Source organism: Ictidomys tridecemlineatus, chromosome 1 (genome assembly GCF_052094955.1).
Source record: "Ictidomys tridecemlineatus isolate mIctTri1 chromosome 1, mIctTri1.hap1, whole genome shotgun sequence".
Taxonomy (NCBI): domain Eukaryota; kingdom Metazoa; phylum Chordata; class Mammalia; order Rodentia; family Sciuridae; genus Ictidomys; species Ictidomys tridecemlineatus.
In genome coordinates this window covers 119,167,670-119,181,942 of record NC_135477.1, presented here as the reverse complement: position 1 = coordinate 119,181,942, position 14,273 = coordinate 119,167,670, and the positions used below count along the sequence as shown (strand labels likewise).

Sequence of the window (14,273 nt, the reverse complement as noted above, 5' to 3'; positions counted from 1 at the left end):
GCTCTGGACCCAAGGCAGTACATATGGCCACCTAATGTCCAAAAAGTAAGAAAAAATGAAATAGACCAGGTTCCCACAAATTCCCTTGAGGGTACACCCCTGACAAATAACTTCCACTGAGCCCCATCTCCCAATAGAATCAAGGTGGGACTCAGTCCCTAAGGAATACTCCAAATCCAATCTATAATAGAAACAAAAACCCATCACCAAAGACAAGTAGAAAATCACCAGATGGCACCTTCACCACTAGAGCTGCATTTCCCCCAAGTCTATAGGATCTCTCCATACACAACTGCAGAGCTTTCCTCAAATTTTACAGCCACTAACCCAAGCACCTTCCCATTCCTCTCCCAGCCTATTATTCTTCTTGTGGCGCTGACCACAGCTCCACCAAATCAGGTCCCTTGGAAGAAACTCCAGGGATCTGTTTCCTACTTTTCCTCCTCCTCCTGCCTTATAACTCAGCATATACATCACTCACCCTGTATTGTGTCCAACTACAACTTTAAAAAAGAAAAAAGATGTTGATAGACTTTAATGTATTCATTTATTTATATGCGGTGCAGAGAAATGAACCCAGCGCCTCACACATGCTAGGCAAGTGCTCCACTTTGAGCCACAACCGCAGCCCCTGCAAGGCAGTCTTTTAATAAATGTACTGTATATAAGCAAACCCCTCCCAATGTCACTGAGATACAGCAAACGAAATACTGCCTTAGACTATGACTCAATAAAGCTACCTGGAAAACATCATAGCTTCCACTGGTCTTAACCCAAAAAAAGCTTAAATTTCTATCTAGGGTTGCCATCTTTCATCTCCTTTGATCTTTTTTTTTCCCCCCTCTCCCAAGGGATCAAGCTCACATTTCACTTTGCCACTTCTCTGAAAAATGACAGGTTTCTAAAAATACATTTCAAAGTCAGTCCAAAGCTTTTCTGAGAACAAGATGACTCCAGGTCCAAGGATATAAGAAAATAACAGGTAATTATAGGAAAACTTTGCCAATTTAGAAATACCCAGAAAGAGAAAATGCCAAAAACACCGATTCTTACCTCTCCCATTAAGCCTATGGCTTATTTGTGACACCATCATAGTTCATAAACTATGATTAAGAGTCTGAATTAATAATGAAATATTTAATATAATAAAATATTCAACACACTGTGAATGAATAGTAACGATGAATCTTTGCTTGGACAGAAGGTATGGATTGGAGTCTGCCGTAAAGGGCAAAGGCTCCTATTCTTCACAACACACTAAATGCGTCCACAGGTCATGTAATCAAATATATACATAGGATAATAATGTCCGATTCATTTTACTATTACTCCTATTATTCCTACTCCCATACCTCCTCCCCTCCCAAAATACCTCTATTCTTCCTCATCCCCTTATTGTGAATTAGCATCCGCATAGCAGAGAAAACATTTGGTCCTTTTTTTTTTCTTTTGTTTTTGGAGAGGGGATTGAACCCAGGGGCACTTAACCACTGAACAACATCTCCAGATCTTTTTTGTAGTTTATTTACAGACAGGGTCTCCCTGAGTTGCTTAGAGCCTCGCTAAATTGCTGAGTCTGGTTTTGAACTTGCGATCCTCCTGCCTTGGCCTCCTGAGCTGCTGGATTATATGCGTGTACTCCAACTCCTAGCCAACATTTAGCCTTTAGTTCTTTGGAATTGGTTATTTCGCTTAGCATAATATTCTCCAGTTCTATGCACTTACTGGCAAAATACCATAATTTCATTCTTCTTTAAGGCTGAGTAATATTCCATTGTGTATATATGTATATATCACAGTTTCTTTATCCATTCATCTGTAGAAGGGCACCTAGGTTGGTTTCATAGTTTAGCTATTGTGAACTGACCTGCTATAAATATTGATGTGTCTGCCATCACTATAGTATGCTGATTGTAAGTCCTTTGGGTATCTACGAGTGGGATGACTGGGTCAACTGGTGGTTCCATTTCAAGTTTTCTGAGGAATCTCCATACTGCTTTCCATAGAGGTTGCACCAATTTGCAGTCCCACCAGCAATGTGTGAATGTACCTTTTTTCCCCACAGGAAGATCTCAAATTTGAGGCCAGTATGGGCAACTTAGTGAGACCCTAAGTAACTTGTGAGACCCTGTCTCAAAGATTACAAAGGATTGGAGTGAGACTTTTTGTGTTGGGGAATAGGGAAAATTTAAAAAAAAAAAAAAAGAAAAAAGAAAAGAAAAGAAAGAAAAAAAAAAGAACTGGGGCTATAGCTCAATAGTAGGGCACCCTGCATTCAAGCCCTAGTATCAAAAGAAGAAAAAAGAATTTGCCCTGTTCAGCACTCCATAATATAGAGAACATAATTTTATAATATTATAAGTTAAGTAGGGCTAGGGATGTGGCTCAAGCAGTAGCACGCCCGTCTGGCATGCGTGCAGCCCGGGTTCGATCCTCAGCACCACATACAAACAAAGATGTTGTGTCCGCCGAAACCTAAAAAATAAAATACTAAAATTCTCCCACCCTCTCTCCCCACCCCCCTCACTCTCTCTTTAAAAAAAAATAAGTAAATATCCTTTATAAATCAACTTATTCATTAAACAAATGACCACGTTCAAACTCCAGGGCTGCAACTCATCATACTGAAAACTCCTAAGAGCATGTCATAATCATAATTCATCAAATAGACACATAATTGATAACAAATTAGCAATAAAAAACACCCCACCCCATAAATCTACTGTTTACCATAACCTAAGAATACATTTTAAAATGTATTTCCTTGTTTACCATGTGCTTATTGTATAGGAGGAAAAGTGGATGGAATAGTAATATAATATCTACTTTCAAGGTATCCACAGTTTAGCGGTAGAAGAAGCTATAGGAAAAAATTCCATGACACTAAATTTGACAATGTTTTCTTAGATATAACATCAAAAATACTACGCAGCACTAAAAAATGACAAAATCATGGAATTTGCAGGGAAATGGATGGCACTAGAGCAGATTATGCTAAGTGAAGCTAGCCAATCCCTAAAAAACAAATGCCAAATGTCTTCTTTGATATAATGAGAGCAACTAAGAACAGAGCAGGGAGGAAGAGCAGGAGGAAAAGATTAACATTAAACAGAGACATGAGGTGGGAGGGAAAGGGAGAGAAAAGGAAAATTGCATGGAAATGGAAGGAGACCCTCATTGTTATACAAAATTACATATAAGAGGTTGTGAGGGAATGGGAAAAAACAACAAGGAGAGAAATGAATTACAGTAGATGGGGTAGAGAGAGAAGATGGGAGGGGAGGGGAGAGGGGATAGTAGAGGATAGGAAAGGTAGCAGAATACAACAGTTACTAATATGGCATTATGTAAAAATGTGGATTTGTAACCGATGTGATTCTGCAATCTGTATTTGGGGTAAAAATGGGAGTTCATAACCCACTTAAATCTAATGTATGAAATATGATATGTCAAGAGCTTTGTAATGTTTTGAACAACCAATAAAAAAAATTAAATTAAATTAAAATAAATAAATAAAAGAGATGGATGAGGAAGGATGTTCTAAACCAGTGTTATTCAAATGTAGCCCAAGGACCAGCTATAACAGCATTACACAGGATATTATTTGCAATGAAAATGATCAAGACCTACCTCAGACCTACTGAATCAGAATCTTGGGGAGCATCAATAGTCTGATTTAATAAGTCCTCAAGGTGGATTTTGATGCATGATAAAGTCTAGAAATGGATCAAATTTTGATTATTGGCAAGAGGCATCTTTATAGCTTGTGCCAAGGTGGGTTGTGAAATGTAATAAAAACTTAATTTGGGGCCATTTAAAATCCTTAATTGCTATCACAAGAGATTAAATATTCTCCTTTAGATAGGATAGAACCATCAAAAGTGTGAGTGGGGAAAATAATAACATCCAGACTGTATTTTATGGAGATAAGTCTGTTTGAAATACAAAGATGCTTTTGAAAGGTGAGAAGGTAGAATATGCAAATTAGCTAGGAAGCTATTGCAACAGTTCAGGCAAAACACCATGAAGGCCAGAGCTAAGTAGTGTTTGTAGAAATTCAGAATAGAATCTGAGTGTGTGAGGAGTGTTAAGAAGAAGAGAATCAAATAAAACTTTTACTTTGTAGCTAGAAGATGTTGATGTAGATAAGATTTTAGATAATTTGAGAAAATTATTTAAAATTTTTATTTTGCTCAATTTGTTTCTGACATGTAGCCAGCCGTCTAGGGTAATGAGTTTGGTTTGGCGATGATGTTGATACTTTTATGTAGTAATGTCATGCAAATATTTGGAAATTTGAGAATGGAGCTTAGTAAAGAGATAAAGATTCCACCGATGAACTTGAAAATTATCAAGATAGAAGTGAAAGCTGAATAATAATAATGATGATGATAATAATAATAACAACATCAATTGATGACAATTACAACAATAACAACAAAAACCATCAATGCCTATCCTGTGTCAGTCATTGTGAAAGGCACTTTACATACAGAAACACACTTAACTTCCATAGAAAGCGAGCAAGATACTTGCTAATTTCACATGTAGAATGAGAATCTCAGGGCCAGAGAAATTAAGTAACTAGTTCAAATGCATAAAGAAAGTCAATGTCACAGCTAAGTTTCTAACACTGATCTCATTTCCAAACTATTTTGAGAAACTACCTATGTTGACTAGGAAGGAAAATAGTAAAAAAATAAATAAATAAATAACATCAAAAATACAACAGTAACAACAACAAAAATTGTACTGAATCAAAAATAAAAACTGTTGGGTAGCCGGGAACAGTGGTGCACGCCTGTAATCCCAGCAGCTCGGGAGGCTGAGGCAGGAGGATCTAGAGTTCAAAGCCAGCCTCCGCAAAAGTGAGGCTCTAAGCAACTCAGTGAGACCCTGTCTCTAAATAAAATACAAAATAGGGCTGGCAATACGGCTCAATAGTCGAATGCCCCCGAGTTCAATCCCCGGTACCAAAAATAAATAAGTAAATAAATAAATAAATGAAGTAAAAACTATTGGACTGGGCATTCAGCTCAGTGGTAGTATGCTTGCCTAGCATACATGAAGCCCTAAGTCTGATCCCCAGCACCATAAGTAAATAAAACTAAAAACTATTATTAGCCAGATGCAGTGGCACACACCTGTAATCCCAGCATCTTGGGAGGCTGAGGCAGGAAGATCATGAGTTTAAAGCCAGCCTCAGCAATTTAGCAGGGCTCAAGGGCAACTTAGCAAGGCCCTAAGCAACTTAGTAATGGTTAAGAGTCCCTGGATTCAATCCCTGGTACCAAAAAAATAAAAAACTATTGCCAAGAGTCATGGCACAACATGCCTATAATCCCAGCTATTCTCAAGGCTGAGGTAAAAAGATCTCAAACTCAAATTCAAGGCCAGCTTCACCAACTTAGTGAGATCTTGTCCCAATATTTTTTTAAATATTTTTTTAGCTGTAAATGGATCTTTTATTTTTTTTTAATTTATATTTGGTGCTGAAGATCAAATCCAGGGCCTCACACATGCCAGGCAAGTGCTCTACCACTGAGCCACAACTCCAGCCCCCTGTCCCAATATTTTAAAAATACATAAATTAAAAGTGCTGTGGGTATAACTCAGTGGTAGAGTACCCCTGGTTCCACTCCCAGTACCACCATCAAAAAATAAATAAATAAATAAATAAAAGTAAATACATAAAAACTTGTGCAACAAAGGACACCATCAACAGAATGAAAAGGCAAATCATTTATATTTGATAAAGCACTACCATCCAGAATACATTAAGAACTCTTGATATGCCCAAGACCCTGGGTTCCTGGCACTTCAAAAAACAGTTTTTTAACTTAAAAATGGATGGTTTAACCAGACACGGTGGCACACACCTGTAATCTCAGCTAATCATGAGACTGAGGCAGGAAGATCTCAAGTTCTAGGATGGGCAAATACTAGGCATCAGCAATTTAGACAGACCTTGTCTCAAATTAAAAAGGGCTGAGGATATAACTCAGGGATAGAATGCCCCTGTGTTCAATCCCCACTATGAGGGGTAGGGGTGGGGGGTGCTAAATAGAAATTTCTCCAAATGTATATACAAATGGCCAATAATTACATGAAAAGATGCTCACTCATTATTAAGGAATTACAAATAAAAACCACAATGAGACAAACAGCCTCAATTCATCACAATGGCTATTACCCAAAAAAATAATAAAAAGGGGCTGGGGTTGTGGCTCGGTGGTAGGGTGCTCGCCTAATATGCATGAGGCACTGGGTTCGATCCTCAGCACCACATAATATAAAGATATTGTGTCCACCTAAAAACTAAAAAAAATCAATATTTAAAAACACACACACACACAACAACATAAATAAGTGTTGGTAAGGAAGTAGAAAAACTGGAATCCCTGATGCACTACTGGTGCTAATCCAAAACAACTCAACAGCTACAGAAAACACTCTGGTGGTTCTTCAAAAACACAGGCCTGGCAGAGGTGGCCTATGCCTATAATCCCAGCTATTTGAAATTGCAAATTCAAAGCTAGCAACTTAATGAGACCCTGACTCCAACAAAAGTAAAGGTCTGGAGATGTAATTCAGTGATAGTGTGACCCTTGATTTAATCTCCAGTGAGGGTGAGGGGGAGGATGTTAAACATAGAATTACCACATGATCTAGCAATTCCACTTCTGGATATATTCCTCAAAAAACTAAAAGTAGAAACTCAAACAGGTATTTGTGTACCCATACATTCATAGCTGTATTATTCACAACAACTGAAAGGTAGAAATAACCCAAGTGTGAATGGATAATGGAATATTGTTATTCAGACTTTAAAAGAAAGGAAAGTACCAGGTGTGGTGGCAGACACCTGTAATCTGAGGAGGCTAAGGCAAAGGTTCAAGGACAGGCTGGGCAATTTAGCCAGACCCTCTCTCAAGGTGAAAAATTTAAAAGGTCAAGGGGAATGTAGGATGTAGTTCAGTAGTAAAGCACTTGCCTAGTATGGGCTAGGTCCTGGATTCACTCCTCAGCTCTCAAAAAAAAATTTTTTTAAAGGGGGAAAGGAGGGAATTCTGAAACATGTTACAAAATGAATAAACCTTTATGACAATGTTAAAACCAGTCACAAAAAAAAAATACATACATACATGCATGCATACATACAAGGGTTGGGGATATAGCTCAGGGGTAGAGCACTTACTTGCTAGAATATGGGAGGCCCAACACAGGAAAGAAGACAAACAGGCAGAGAGATTAAAAATAAATAAAAAACAGGATGACAGTTGGGAATGGGAAGTTACTGTTTAATGTGAATGGACTTAATGCCACTGAAGCATACACTTTAAGAGTATAAGTGGTTTATTTTGTTACATATAATTTGCCCCCACACACACACACACACAAAGGATAGTGAGAATGTCATGTGTCAGGTGCAAATTTTAGGATTTTAGATAAAAATTATTTTCAGCGACAGTGATCAAAGTTTCCATGCAAAATGCATGTTTGCAGGGTGCAGTGGCACATGCCTGTAATCCCAGCAACTCAGGAGACTAAGGAAAGAGGATGGCAAGTTGAAGGCCAGCCTCAGCAGCTTGTGATTGATGCCCTGTCTCAAAATAAAAAGGGCTAGGAATATAGCTCAGTGGTTAAGCACCCCTGGGTTCAATCTCTAGTACAAAAAAAAAAAGAAAAGAAAAAGAAATGGAAAAAGCATGTTAAGCTGGGTGTGGTGGTACATGCTTGTAGTCCCAGCTGTTTGGAAGACAGGTGAATCCCTAGAGCCTAGGAGTTCAAGGCCAGCCTGGGTAACATATTGGGACCCCAAGACATGTTCTCAAAAAACAAAGAAAATAGGTGTAAAAAAAGGGCTAAGATGTAGCTCAATGGTAAGGTATCCCCAGATTCAATCCCCAGCACCATCAAAAAAAAGCAGGGGAGGGAATAGAATTTAGAGTGGGGCACAGCAGCTCTTGCCTTCTATTATCCTAGATACTTGGGAGGCTGAAAAAGGAAGATCAAAAGTTTGGATCACGGGGTTTAGTTCAGTAATAGACTGCATACCTTGCATGCTCAATCACCACCACTGGGGAAAGAGGGAAGAGGAAAAGTTCAAGGTCAAGTCTTAGCAACTAAGTGAGACCCAGTATCAAAGTCAAACAACTGGCTGGGGTTGTAGCTCAGTGGCAGAGTGCTTGCCTAGCATGTGTGAGGCACTGGATTTGATTCTCAGCACCACATATAAATAAATAAAATACAGGTCCATCAACAACTTTAAAATAAAAAAATATTTTTTAAAAAGTCAACAATTAGGCGCAGTGGTAAACACCTACCAGCAGCTCAGGAGGCTGAGACAGAAGGATCGAGAGCTCAAAGACAGCCTCAGCAAAAGAAAGGCACTAAGCAACTTAGTGAGATCCTGTCTCTAAATAAAATACAAAATAGGGCTGGGGATGTGGCTCAGTGGTCAAGTGCCCCTGAGTTCAATCCCCAGTAAACAGACCCCCACAAGAAAAAAACAAAAAAAAAAACTGTAAAACGGGCTAGAGGTCTAGCTCGGTGGTAAAGCACCCCTGGCTTCAATCCCCAGTATACGAAAATAAATAGGGTAAGCAAAGAACAGAAAAGGAAGATATGTAAATTGGACACTGTAGAGAGATGATTTCATCAAAGATTATATCTGGGTGGAAGGACAGAAAGAAAAACAGAACTAGAGATGATTTTCAATTTATAGAAAATAGCAATTTGATATTCCAGGCCCTCCACAATCAGTTCCCTCACTTACTAGTGTTCTCCTAAAAATTAAACCCTAAAATAAAAGACCTCTGTTTCTGTTTTGGTTTTGGTACTGGGGATTGAACCCATGCTTTCAAGCTAAGCTGCATCCCTAGCCTTTTTTATTTTTTATACTTACTAAGTTGCTGAGGCTGACCTCAAACTTGCCATCCTCCTGCTGGTGTGGGCCGCCATATATGGTTCTCCTTTTTTCAACACGAATCTAATCTTCTCTCCTTGCCAAGTGCCACCCCAACAACTGAGGCTATCCGTTCCTGCCTTCAGGGAGCTTATGAGGCTCACTTTCTAGCAGGAAAGGCAAATTGGGACATTAATAAGGTACAGCACAAGACTGGGGTTGTGGCTCAGGGGAAGATTGTGAGGCCATGGGTTCAATCCTCAGCACCACATAAAAATAATTAAGGTATTGTGTCCATCTACAACAATAAATAATTTTTTAAAAAAGGTACAGCACAATTAAAGTTTTCCTTAAAATGTTAGCAATAAACAACAAAAATGAAAGAACTAAAACTAGACACTAATTAAGAGTTCATGGGGGGGGGGAGTTAGGGGTAACACACAAAACTTGCATCACAGAAGAAACAATGTTACAAAGAAACCTAGCCATCCAATCCATACTTAAATCCTTTCATTCCTCCAAAATACTGCTCCTTTATCCCTACCATCTTTATTCCCTGCCATCTAAGTTCCTAGCTCAACTACCTGATTCCCCATGCATACAAATAAGTCTTCTCTAAGCATCAACAGAAGTTAAAATGGTTATTAGATCACAAAACTCCCTACAATGGTTCTTAACAGATTTAGAATAAAATCCACATATGGGCCAGAGGTGGTGGCACATGCCTATAATTTCAGGGACTTGGGAGGCTGAGGCAGGATGATTCCAAGTTGGAGGCCATCTCAGCAACTTAGCAAAGGCCCTAAGCAACTTTGTGAGACCCTGACTCAAAAATAAAAAATAAAAAAGAGCTGGGATGTGGTTCAGTGGTTAAGTGCCCCTGGGTTCAGTCTCTGGTACCAAAAAATAAAATAAAATAAACATATGGCCCTCTTTGGCCTGACCTCTCTCTTTCCTGGCTATCTCATGTGAAACCTTCTATCTATCCCAAGAGTCCTAGGCTACAAGTCTCAAGGCCTCCAAACACATTAAGTCTCTCCTATCTCAGGCCCTTTACACCTGCAGAGGATCCTATTCCTGTCTAGATCTTCACCAACACACACACCATCACCACCCCCAAAACACAGGGCTGTCATGTCTTACACTATTGATACTTTCTCAAAATAATTCCAAGACCCTGACAGTTACTCTGAATCTCCACATCTGGTTTATGCCTCCTGAAGAGAACAGTGTCTCATTTTAGACGTGCTGAGTTTGAAAAGCATGTAGGACATTCAAAGAGTTCCCTGGGACTTAGATGACTACATGGATGAGGAGGAGGAGACATCTGTATTCAAAATGGACAGTTGGATATTAGTACTTAAGGTTAATGAGAGACTGCAGAGAGCAGTGATTTTCAACTAGGGGGAAGAGGGCACCCCAGATCTCTAAATCAGTATGTAAAATGAGATGTTAACTAATGAAAGTGAAAGTGATGCCACATCAATGGTGTGGAAGACCAAAGGTATTCTTGATAGAATTTACATGGGGGAGGGAGGAAAGAATAGCCAAAAGTAAAGGAAAAACCTGGAAAGTGATATCACAATATCCCACGCCCTTTTATGCATCTCATGACTTTCTCCCTTCATATAAAGTTTTAAAACTGGGCTGGGGATGTGGCTGAAGCGGTAGCGCGCTCGCCTGGCATGCGTGTGGCCCGGGTTCGATCCTCAGCACCACATACCAACAAAGATGTTGTGTCCCCGAGAACTAAAAAATAAATAAATATTAAAAATTCTCTCTCTCTCTCCTCTCTTTAAAAAAAAAAAAAAAAAAGTTTTAAAACTCAAGTTCTGTCTGGTTCAAATACACCACCTCCCAAAATCTGCCTTTCCAGACATCAAAATAAACTCATCAGCTCTCTGTTGAGCTTCCACAAGTTTCTTCTGTTGTCAGTACTACATAAAATTAGACCCACACATCATAGTTTCTTATCAGTATTGCTATGGCTTTAGAGCAGTCTGTTAACATCTGTGTGTGTGCCTCTTCCAAAATGCTGTGAGCCCTTTAAGGGCAAAGGGAAAAAAATTAACTTACAAAAATTCAAGAAGGTAAATAATTGAGCAGAGACAATGGATGATTCCTCCACTCTTTACAAATCCTGTTTCTTAAAACCGCCTGGATGACCTTTAAAAAAATCACTTCTAAGTACAAAGTATCCTTTCATCAAACCGCCAGCATTTCCTTCATCCTAAATATGAAATGGTTTTAAATTTACTGGGAAACCTAACATATCTTTCCTTATTTTCTAAGTTATTATAAATTCCGTACAAAACACACCCCCCCCCCCGAATGTTACAAAGACTTAGGAGGACACAACAGGGTTCCAATCCGGGATTGGAGACAACCGCTGCCTGCAGTATTGGGAAGCCACAGCTGCCGAGCCAAGCTTAAACAGTCAGTCAACATCCTTCCTGACCAGTTTTCTCGTGTTTTCCTCCCTCCCCACCTCCACCCCAGCGCGCGGGTACGCGCGCACACACACACACACACCTTCAAAAGTCAAAAAACAAATTCTCTAATGGCATTTCTAAAAACTAAGACTGAGTGAAATACATCCAATTAGGTAGAACAAGGCGACTGAGTACTTTCAAAGTAAAGGTTGATATGTACACGCCAAAGTCCACACGGGTGTGGCGCACCTTACCAACGAGACTGTCAGAGAAAGGGAGAACTTCGACTTTCAAATTCGCCCAGGCCGGAATTCGGGTCCTGCCAACGTCGCGTCCAGCGCACTGGGAAGTTTCCGTGGCCAGGAGGGGGAGGGGAGCAGCAGACACAAAACCAGACAACAATCACTTCCCTGGAAAACTCAACTGCTGGAACACACCCGCACAGGGACAAGGCGCGGACGCGCCACCACAGGAAAGGCGGCTGGGGGCGCACCATAAGAACCCGCGCACGCGCCAAGGCCCCGGGAACAAAGTTTAGAAAACAGGAGAAACTTTTCCAAGAGGAAGCGCCGCCGCCGCGCCGGGCCAGCGGCGTCTCTTCTCCAGCCGCCGCTGCCCCTCAACTTCCCGACCACTGGAAAGCTCGGGCCCCGCACGCACAGTGCCCAGGCCCCGGGGAAGCGGCCGCCCGCAGGACGCCTGACCCTACCCGCCAGGAGGCCAATCCCGGACAGCGTCGCCCAAAAGACTGCGCTCCGCCAGCCCACCACAAGGCCCGGCTTCAGGCGTCCCGGCCTGAAGGGCCCCTTGCCCAGATGGGAACTCACGTCCGCGCAAAAGGGGGTGCGAAGAGTTACCTGCGTCGGACGGGACGATAGCAGGAGTCCAGAGGCGCGAAGCCGACGGCCGCCGCTTTGTCTACCTCCTGTCCGGCTCAGAGAGGAAATGGGCCTCCCGGCGCACCCGCCCCCCGCCCGCGGCCCGGGCCCCGCCCGCCCTTCCCGGCACCTCCCTTCGGCGCGCTCTTCCCGGCGCCTCCCCCTGCTGCCCCGCCCGCTTTTCCTGGCCTCTCCCGGCCCGCGCCAAGGGGAAGAGCTCATACTGCAGGCCCGGACCCCCTCGGAGGACCTTTATCTTTTCGCTCCTGTCCCTAGAATTACTCATCTCGGGAATTTAGTGGGCGCTCAGACCGACAGTGACCCCCGAGCGGGAGGAGGAGCGGTGACTCCTGGAACAGCTCGCTGGCGGGGGAGGGCTGGGGAAGGGCAGGTGAGTCAACTCTCGACGCACAGGTGAATCTCCCGGCGCAGCCCTGCTAGACCCCGCCCCCGCCCAGTGGCTGAAGTGCGGCTTGGCGTAGTCCTGGGCACACTCCTCGGGGAGTGTCACAGGTGTCCCCGAGTACTAGGCTCTCAGAAAAGTGCTCTAAGCCGACTCTCTGGCTTAAGGGGGGGGAGCGGTTTGTGGCTAAGTAAAAGACCCACAGTTTGAGGTGGAATGAAACTAGAAATCGACTCTCCGATAGTGAGGTTGAGCCTACACTGTGGCACAGGCCTGTAATCCCAGCTACTTGGAAGGCTGAGGCAGGAGAATCACGTCCAAACTGAGCAAATTAGCGAAACCCTCTCATAAAATTAAAAAATAAAATAGTCTGGGGAAGTAGCTCAGTGGTAGAGAGTCCCTGGGTTCAATCCCCAGAACCACCAAAAAGAAAAAGGAGAAAGCAACCAAAAAAATCACCTAACCTGTTCCCTATACCTAAAGCCCTCCTGATCCAAGACAGGAGGCCCACCGCAGCAGAATCCCCTCCTGGGATTGTCACCTTCTTCCACACACATAAACATATTTGAGGGACCTGACTTCCATCCCTATCCTTCTGATCACTTAAGGAATTTTATTGACACCCTTCTTTAACATATTGGTGAATACTTAAAAACAAAACAAGACAAATAAATATATGTGTGTATACGTATATACCTTAGGGACTCACTATCAGCCTGGTATAAAAAAAGACCTAATGGTGTTTCTCTTGTATCAAGGAATGATATATAAGACCGATTTTAGTATTGGCTTTTATATCCAAATTAATGCAAGATAACAATATCCATACCTGTCTTTGCACTGAGTGCTGAGCAGGGTTTTATAGTTTACCCTCTACTCAAATCTCCCTTTGCCCAGAGAACATCTGTCGGTAAATGTGCCCACTGTGATTTTTCCACCCCCAGGTAATAAGGATTGAACCCAGGGGTGCTTTGGTACTGAGCTATATCCCCAGCCCTTTTATTTATTTATTTTTTTGGAGGAGGTGACAGGGATTGAACTCAGGGCACTCAACCACTGAGCCACATTCCCAGCCCTACTTTATATTTTATTTAGAGACAGGGTCTCACTGAGTTGCTTAACACCTGGCTTTTGCTGAGCTTGAGGATCCTCCTGCCTCACCCTCCCTAGCTGCTGGGATTACAGGCATGCGCCACTGTGCCCAGCCCTTTTTATTTTTTCTTTTGAAACAATGTCTAGCTATATTGCTGAGGCTGACCTCAAACTTGATGTTCTCGTGCCTCAGACTCCTGAATCACTGGGATTAAAAGTGTGCACCACCACTATCCACTGCCCACTGTAATTTAAAGCCTATGGGTTTATGCTTGTTAAAAGATGCTGAGCCTGGCACAGTGGCCCACACCTGAAATTCCAGCCTCTCAGGAGGCTGAAGCAGGAGGATCACAGATTCAAAAGGCAGCCTCAGCAATTTAGGGAGACCCTGTCTCAAAATAAAATATAAAAAAGCCTGGGAGTGGGGGAGCCTGGAGTTGTGGCTCAGTGGTAGAGTGCTCACTTAGCATGTGTAATCCCTGGGTTCAATCCTCAGCACCATATAAAAATAAATAAAATAAAGGTATATAAAAAAAGGGGAGGAGGGGCTGGGGATGTGG

At 42.0% G+C, this 14,273-nt stretch overlaps 1 protein-coding gene across 2 annotated transcripts in view; it reads right to left on the bottom strand.

Moving 5' to 3' along the window:
* The window catches only part of Ctnna1 (catenin alpha 1), a 167,085-nt gene extending 154,757 nt beyond the window's left edge, over positions 1–12,328 (bottom strand). The window contains exons 1-2 of one of the 2 annotated variants that reach the window (XM_013359554.4): positions 12,198–12,310; positions 11,595–11,682 (exon numbers count right to left, since the gene is read on the bottom strand). The gene's annotated coding sequence lies outside the window, so the exon portion shown is untranslated. Of the gene's footprint in view, positions 1–11,594; positions 11,683–12,197 lie in introns of both variants that reach the window. The other variant, XM_005327262.5, reaches the window with a different exon arrangement.
* Between the last annotated feature and the right edge of the window lie 1,945 nt (positions 12,329–14,273).